Raw genomic sequence first — 9,079 nt, 5'->3', positions numbered from 1 at the left:
GTGGTAGTGCATGCCTGTAATTCCGGCTACTTGGAAGGCTGAGGTGGAAGGATTGCCGGAGCCCAGCAGGTCGAGGCTGCGGTGGCCGGGAGCGGCCACTGCACTCCAGTCTGGGCGACAGAATAAGACTCCAACTCAAAAAAAAAAAAAAAAAAAAAAAAAAGCTAAACTTAAGATAGAATTAACATACAATCCAGCAATTCCAAGTAGTTGGAACTACAGGCACATGCTACCACGCCAAGGTAATTTTCAAATTTTTGTAAAGATGAGGTCTTGATATGTTGCCTAGGCGGGTTTGAACTCCAGATCTCAGTGATCCTCCCATCTTGGCCTCCAAAAGTGCTGGGATTACAGGTATGAGCCACCATACCTGGTTTATCTTCCTTTTTTTTTTTTTTTGAGTGTGTGGGGGGGGTCTCATTCTGTCACCCCGGCTGGAGTGCAGTGGTGTCATTATGGCTCACTGCAGTGTCAGCCTCCTGGGCTCAAGCAATCCTCCCGTCTCAGTCTCACAAAGTGCTGGGATTACAAGCAAGAGCCACAGCATCCAATCTATTTTCCATTTTTTGGTAATGGTCTTCCTGGTAAGTGTAAAGTGGTATCTCATTGTGGTTTTCATTTGTATATCCCTTACGATTAATGATGCTGATGCTGAGTATCTTTTCATGTGCTTCTTGGTCATTTAGATCTCTTCATAGGCAAAATGTCTATTCAAGTCCTTTGCCCATTTTTTAATTGGTTTTTTTTTGTAGGAGTTCTTTATATATTCTGGATATTAATCCTTTATCAGATGTATGACTGCAAATATTTTCTCCCATTCTGTGGATTGCCTTTTTATTCTCTTGATTGTGTCCTTTGATGAACAAAAGTTATTAATTTGATAAAATCCAGTTCATCTAACTTTTCTTTTGTTGCCTGTGCTTTTGGTGTCATATCTAAGAAATTAGGCATTACTTTTTAAATCATAAAAAAGTAAAATTTTTTTAAAAACAGAAGAAACAATAGGTGCTAGTGATGGGGCAGAAGATAAAAAAGGAGATATAGTTCATTGCCTCTAATTTTGCATTCAAAGCACAGTATAACACATGGTGGCTAATAAACTACCTTCCAGCATTCACATTCCTCATCTTATTAGAATGTGACTTAGTAGAAGATCTCTTGGTTCAAATAAACGTATAGTGAAAATGAAGTTACCCATTAGATCAGGAACGCATCTATTAATTTTGTCTACCACCTACAGATGGCACTGCAGGTCATTTGTGCAGTATCCATTTTGAACATACAAGACTTAGCAACAGTCCTTTGCTATCAAACTATTTTAATATTTTATGTAATTTACAACTGATTCCTAAGACTTACATCTCAAGGTGGAAGCTCTGGTAAAATAATTTATTCCAGGGTGTGTAAACACCAACTCTATTATGTCATTTAAAAGTTTTTTTGACTCCGAGTCTCACTCTGTCGCCAGGCTGGGGGGCAGTGGCATGCTCACGGCTACCGCAGCCTCAACCTGCTGGGCTCAGGGGATCCTTCTGCTTCAGCCTTCCAAGTAGCTGGAACCACAGGTGTGCACCACCACACCCGGCTAATTTTTTGATTTATTGTAGAGACAAGGTCTCGCCAAGTTGCCCAGGCTAGTCTCGAACCCCTGGGCTCGGGCAATCCTCTCACCTCGGCCTCCCAAAGTGCTGTGATTACAGGTGTGAGCCACTGTGCCTGGCTCTTTCTTCTTTTTTAAAAAGCTCATTTGGGTGAGACCTCATCTCTACAATAAATCAAGAAAAATGAGCTGGGCATGGTGGCACATGCCTGTAGTTCCAGCTACACTTGTAAGACTGAGGCGGAAGGATCACCTGAGCCTAGCAGGTCGAGGCTGTGGTGGCTGTGAACAGTGTGCCACTGAACTCCAGCCTGACAGAGTGAGACTCTGATGCAAAAAAATAATAAAAAAAAGAAGCTCATCTTGAACAAAAATTTGTTTATCAAAAATAAATAAATAATAAAAAATAAAAATCTTGCCACCTTATAATAGATTCCCTTGAAGGCTATATTAGCTCGGTCAGAATAATAAAAAGGCGCTAAGCCTCTAGTGCTAATGTGAGTGGTTAACAATAAACATTAATGGATATTGCTGACACACTTTACACTGGTGTCAAATTGTTCAATTTGGTCCTGTTCTCTGGGAGTTCAATATGCTTTCAGCTGTGTTCTTCTGTTTGCTTTCCTAATAAAGTTCTCTTCATTCTTTTAAAATCTCTTTATTCTCTCCAAATTGCTTATGGTCAAAGGAGGCCTGTTAATATAGTGTCTTTGTAGTTCCAATTTATTTCTTCCTTTTTTTTTTGAGATAGGGTCTTGCTATATTGCCCAGGCTGGATTGCAGCGGCACCATCACAGCTCATTGCAGCCTTGAACTCCTGGGCTCAAGAGATCCCTTGCTTCAGCTTCCCAAGTAGCTAGGATTACAGTCATACATCACAACGTCTGGCTAATTTTTTTTTTTTTTTAATCTGTGTCTCACTCTGTTGTCCAGGCTGGAGTACAGTGGCACGCTCATGGCCACCGCAGTCTCGACCTGCTGGGCTTAGGCGATCCTTCCACCTCAGCCTTCCAAGTAGCTGGAACTACAGGTGTGCACCACACCCAGCTAATGTTTTTTTTTATTTATTGTAGACACGAGGTCTCATCATGTTGCCCAGGCTGGTCTCGAACCCGTAGGCTTGGCAATACTCTCGCCTCAGCCTCCCAAAGTGCTGGGATTACAGGTGTGAGTCACTGTGCCCAGCTGACTAATTCTGTTTTTAGAGACATAGTACCCAAAACCAGAAACCTAAAGGCACAAATGTGGGGATTTTTTGGCTTTCTTTTTGAGACAGAGTCTCACTCTCAACCTCCTGGGCTCAGGTGATCCTTCTTCCTTAGTCTCTAGAGTAGCTAGAACTACAGACATGCACCACCACAATGGCTTTTTAATTTTTTTGTAGTGACAATGTCTCACTATATTGCCCAGGCTGGTTTCGAACTCCTGGGCTCAAATGATTCTCCTGCCTCAGCCTCCCAATGTGCTGAGATTACAGGCACCAGGCCCCATAAATGTGGTCATTATTCCTTTAGTGAGGATACTTCCAAAGAGAAGCTACACTATCCAGGTGTTCAGAGTATAAACCTCTGAGGTGATTCAGTAAGCAATTTGGGTAGTCTTCTGTAAACATGTTTGAAGCCTATGGAGCTATGATGTGCTGCTGCATAATGGAAGCACCTGGAGAGCCTTAAAAAATACTGACAGCTGCCTTCCCCACAGACATTCTGATTTAATTTAATTAGGTGAGACCTGCACATCGGGATTTTTAAAATCCCCACCCTCACATTCCAACATGCAGCAAAATTTAGAAACAATGCTATGGAAAATGGTATCTTCAAATTATTCTGCTTTCAAGTTTGGGATTGATGGGAAACAAAAACCCTAAGTCCTTAATTCTGGGATCTTCTGGGGTTGAACCAACCAAATTAAAGCACAAAGGTATCTAACACACATCAGTCTAGAACCATTTTCACATGACCATGGTATTTTCTCACCACAGAATTTCAGGCAAAAGAAAGTCAGCTGAGCTGGGCTCGGTGGCTCAGCCTGTAATCCCACGCCTTTGGGAGGCTGAAGTGAGTGGATTGCCTGAGCCCACGGGTTCGAGACCTGCCTGGGCAGCGAGACCTCATCTCTACAATAAATCAAAAAATCAGCCGGGCGTGGTAGCGCATGCCTGTAATTCCGGCTACTCGGAAGGCTTGAGGTGGAAGGATCGCCAGAGCCCAGCAGGTTGAGGGTGGTGGCCGGGAGCGGCCACTGCACTCCAGTCTGGGTGACTGAGTGAGACGCCAACTCAAAAAAAAAAAAGAAAGCCAGCTGAAGCCATTATCAAGCAAAACCAATCTGGGAAGCAGTTAGGTAAATCTGGTACTGTTTTTTTGTTTGTTTTTTGAGTTGGAGTCTCACTCTGTCGCCTAGACTGGAGTGCAGTGGCACGCTCCCAGCCACCGCAACCTCAACCTGCTGGGCTCAGGGGATCCTTCCGCCTCAGCCTTCCAAGTAGCCGGAAATATAGGCATGTGCCACCATGCCTGGCTAATTTTTTATTTATTGAAGAGACGAGGTCTCACCACGTTGCCTGGGTGGGTCTCGAACCCACGGGCTCAGGCAATACACTTGCCTTGGTCTCCCAAAGTGCTGGGATTACAGACTGAGCCACTGAGCCCAGCCTGGTACTGTTTTATTTATTTATTTTATTTTATTTTTATTTTCTTTTGAGTCAGAGTCTCACTCCCAGGCTGGAGTGCAGTGGCATGCTGCTCATGGTTACCACAGCCTCGACCTGCTGGGCTCAGGTGATTCTTCCACCTCAGCCTTCCAAGTAGCTGGAACTACAGTGGAACTACAGGCATGTGCCACCATACTTGGCTAGTTTTTTGATTTATGTAGAAACAAGTTCTCACCATGTTGCCTGGCTGGTCTCGAACCCCTCGGCTCAGGCAATACTCTCGCCTCAGCCTCCCAAAGTGCTGAGATTAAAGGCGTGAGCCAACACGCCTGGCATGGTACTGTTAAAATTATAAGCAGGAAAAGGGCTGCTACAGGATGGAGAAGTAAGGCCAAAGGGGAACATCCACTACGTAAACCACTCTGCCCTCAAGCTGTGGGAACTGGGAGGCTGCCGAAGAATGCTCAAGATCTGATACAGTTCCTCCTCCCATCTACAAGTTGCTGCACCACGGAAACTTTGCAAAAGTGCAACAAAGGCTAGTTTACCACACCCTGAAATCTTACATCCTCCCTTTCCTCTTGCAGAGGTAACCAAATGCTGTAGCCGAGGCTGGAGGAGGTAGCTCAGCTGAGGTTACCATGTCCTTGACTGTCCAGCTGGAGTCCTTCTCCGAAAACCACTAGGTGGTATCAACTCAGTGGTACAGCTTTAAGGAGATACTTGTCTGGGGTTGAGAAGGAATCCCACTATCCACAGCTTTACTGCTTTACGACCTAGCTGGAAGAACCAGGACAAGCACATGCCTAGGGCTGGCTTGCATGAAGCACTTTTCCTTTTAGCCTTCCTCAGTCAGAGGCTAGAGATGCTGCCAACTGCTGAAACCTATTTTTCTTTCCCATAACCTCTACTTGGCAGTTTCAGACTTTGTTAAGAGAGCAGAACTGAACCACTCTCTAGCTCTCAGTGCCAAGGATGGGGAATCAGTAGCACAGAGAGAGGAACTCAGTAACAGTTGGGGTCAGTACTCTTCTGCTCAAACTGGCTTTGGGAAGCAATGCCTCTCATTACTATGCATAGTACTAGATAATCTTCCTCTCTCCAATTTGTGAAAGTAATTATTCTGAAATTTTCATTGGCCCCCTATTATATGCTGAACTGTATCCCCCCCAAAAAATATATGTTCTATAATCCCAGCAGCACTTTGGGAGGCCAAGGTGAGGGGATTACCTGAGCCCACGGGTTCGAGAACAGCTTGGGCAACTTGGCAAGACCTCATCTCTACACTCAATCACTCAATCAAATAATTACCCGGGTGTGGTAGTGCGCACCTGTAGTTCCTGCTACTTGGAAGGCTGAGGCGGAAGGATCATCTGAGTCCAGCAGGTCGATGCTGGGGTGGCCGTGAGTGTGCCACTGCCCTCCAGCCTGGGCGACAGAGTAAGATTCCAACTCAAAAAAAAAAAAAAAAAAGGTACGTTGAAGTTCTAACCTCTAGTACCTCAGAATATGACCTTATTTGGAAATAGGGTCAGCCAGGTGCAGCGGCTCACACCTGTATGTAATTCCAGCACTTTGGGAAGCAGAGGCCATGCTGCTCAGGCCTGAGCCCAGGGATTGGAGACCAGCCTGGGCAACTTGGCAAGACCTCGTCTCTAAAAAAAAAAAAAGGACACAGGCACAGAGGGAAGATGGCCATGTGACTGGAATGATGCATCTACAAGCCAACAACATGGATTGCCTGCAAACAACAGAAGCAAAGAGATTCTCCACCAGATCTGTAAGAGACAGATGGCCCTGCCGACATCTTGACCTTAGACTTCAAGTCTCCAGAACTGTGAGATAATAAGTTTATGTTGTTTACAGCAGCCCTAGGAAACTAATATAGCTCCAAAGGCAAATGTGTTGTTGGTTAAACCAGTACAATTTTACCTAAACTAGCCTCATTGAATTATTGCTGCTAGACTGCAGTCTAGGTCAGTGGTTCTCAAACAGGGAGGGCAGAGAACTGTGGTGATAGCAGCAAACTATAATTCCTCAGGGAGTTTTTTTCACAAGAAACATGCCCAAGTTCCATCCTAAAGGTGCTGACTCAGGACATGAGGAGTGGGGGATAGTACATAAATTTTAAGCAAGCTCCCCCAAGTGACTTGCTCTGATTTCCCCAACTCTCCCTCAGTAACTCTCCCTCAGTATCTAGCTTAAGTAAAAGGATAAAATTTTGGGTCTTCTCCAAACTTATCATAGTCAATGTATTCCCAATCAAGTCTCAGCGAGTTTTTTTTTCCATAAAAATTCACAAGCTGGACGGGCTTGGTGGCTCACCCTGTAATCCCAACGCTTTGGGAGGCCAAGGTGAGTGAATTGCCTGAGCCAGCAGGTTCGAGATCTACCTGGGCAACTTGGCGAGACCTCATCTCTACAATAAATCAAAAACTAGCCGGGCGTGGTAGCGCGCACCTGTAGTTCCAGCTACTTGGAAGGCTGAGGCAGAAGGATCGCCGGAGCCCAGCAGGTTGAGGCTGCGGAGGCTGGGAGCGGCCACTGCACTCCAGTCTGGGCGACAGAGAGAGACTCCAACTCAAAAAAAAAAATTCACAAGCTGATTCTAAAATGTATATGGAAAAAATGCAAAAGGAAGTATTACAAAGATGGAGGACTTACACTACTAGACATCAAGATTTGTAAAGCAATAGTTATTAAGGCAATGTAATATTGAGACAAAAATAGGCAAATGTATAAATAGAAGAGAGCCCAGAAATAAACCCACACATATGTTAATTGATTTATGACAAATGTGACACTGTTGTGCAGTGGGGAAAGGATAATCTTTTCTTTTTTTTGAGTCATAGTTTCACTCTGTCACCCAGGCTGGAGTGCAGTGGCATGCTCACGGCCACTGCAGCTTCCACCTGCTGGGCTCAGGTGATCCTTCTGCCTCAGCCTCCCAAGTAGCTGGGACCACAGGCACACGCCACCATGCCTGGCTAATTTTTTTATTTACTGTAGAGACGAGGTCTCGTCATGTTGCTCAGGCTGGTCTAGAACCCCTAGGCTCAGGCAATCCTCTCGCCTCCCTCTCCCAAAGTGCTGGGATTACAAATGTGAGCCACCACACCTGGCTATGATAATCTTTTCAATAAGGTGCTGGCCTAATTAGATATCCATACATATCTTGACTCTCAACTCATACTCTAAACACAAATCAATTCCAGATAGACTGTAGATCTAAATATAAAAAGAAATAAGATTTTCAGAAAAAAGCATAAGAGAATATCTCTATTATCTTGGGATAGGCAAAACTTTGTTAAACAGGACACAAAAAGTACTAACAATAAAAGGAAAAACAAAAAGAATAAAAAAGATTAACTACACTACATCAGAATGAAGAAAAGACACAGAATAGAAGATATTTATAATACATAAATCTCACAAATGACTCATTACCATATTATACAAAGAATTCCTACAATCAGCAAGAAAAAGGCATATAGTTCAACCCCAAAATGGGCAAAAGACTTGAACAGACACTTTATAAAAGAGGATTTCAAATGGCCAATGAACACATGAAAAGATGCTCAATTTCTTTATTACCATGGAAATACAAATTAATACCACAATGAGATACAACTACACACCAACTAGAATGGCTAAAATGAGAAAGACAAATAAGGTCAAGTGTTGGCTGGAATGCAGAGCAACCAGAATTCTAATACACTGGCAGCAGGAGGTAAATTGGTTCAAACATTTTGGGAAACTAGAGATATCAAAGTTAATCATACGGCATACCTTAAGAATTCTATTTCCAAGCATAGATAATAACGTGTACATATATTCCCCAAAAGACATGTACTCATACAAGAATTTTCACAGTAGCATTTTTTATAACAGCCCTAAATTGCAAACAACCCAAATGCCCATCAACGGAATAAATAAGTAGCAATATATTCACATTATGGAATAAAATAAAATAATGAGAATAAACAAAGTTCAACTACATGCAATAACATGGATGAATCTCACTGGCATAATGTTGAGCAGTTCAACATAAAAAAAGAACATATTGTAATGATTCAAAATGGGTAACGCTAATCTATGGTGTTAATAGAATTGATTGCCTAGAGTGGGGACAGCTATTGGAAGAGAGGCATGAAAGGGCTTCCGGGGTTCTGGAAACACACAATAGTGTGCTTCCTCATCTAGGTGCTAATACCGTGTGGTGTGTTCACTTTGAAAATTCAAAGACCTGCACACTTACAATTCATTCACATTTTATATTATGATTCAATAAGACCTATTAATATAAAAACAAAACCTCTGGGTTTGTGACTCCTGAAGATAAGCAGCAGGGAAGACAACAAAGGATAACAAAATTGGCAGTGGCAGAATCAGCCAAGATGCAGGTTGGTTCTATGCTTTAGGCAGTCTGCCCGACCTCCAGGGCAGCAGACCAGCCTGGCGTCTAAGGCAACAGCACATGGGGACAAGGGGAAGATTCTACTTTCTTCTTTCATTCTTTCTCCATACTGATACTTGATTCCAGCAGATTTTAAAATGTAATTCTAAGGAGTAAGCTAAAAGCTGAAAAAGCAGAGGGAGTTTGGTAAGTGGAAAGAGTCACAGTATTTCAAGTATTTTGAATTATCTGGGAGATTTTCAAAAGGTGAGGATAATCAGAGTTAAATAAGGGGAATGCAGGTTGTTCACTGAATTTGTTTAGGGTTAAAAGTTTCATTTGAGCCGGGCTTGGTGGCTCAGCCTATAATCCTGCGCCTTTGGGAGGCTGAGGTGAGTGGACTGCCTGAGCCTGCAGGTTTGAGACCCGC

At 43.4% G+C, this 9,079-nt stretch overlaps 1 protein-coding gene and 1 pseudogene across 2 annotated transcripts in view; one reads left to right on the top strand and one right to left on the bottom strand.

Annotated features, from left to right (window-relative positions):
• LOC110595688 overlaps positions 1-4,846 on the top strand; it is a 12,226-nt pseudogene extending 7,380 nt beyond the window's left edge.
• ZNF609 (zinc finger protein 609) overlaps positions 1-9,079 on the bottom strand; it is a 243,532-nt gene that overhangs the window by 46,984 nt on the left and 187,469 nt on the right. The window lies entirely within an intron of this gene.

This window comes from Carlito syrichta, unplaced genomic scaffold (genome assembly GCF_000164805.1).
Source record: "Carlito syrichta isolate Samal-C Ts95f unplaced genomic scaffold, Tarsius_syrichta-2.0.1 Scaffold90614, whole genome shotgun sequence".
Taxonomy (NCBI): Eukaryota; Metazoa; Chordata; class Mammalia; order Primates; family Tarsiidae; genus Carlito; species Carlito syrichta.
The sequence above is the reverse complement of the archived record's forward strand: the minus strand, read 5'-3'. Positions and strand labels throughout refer to the sequence as shown.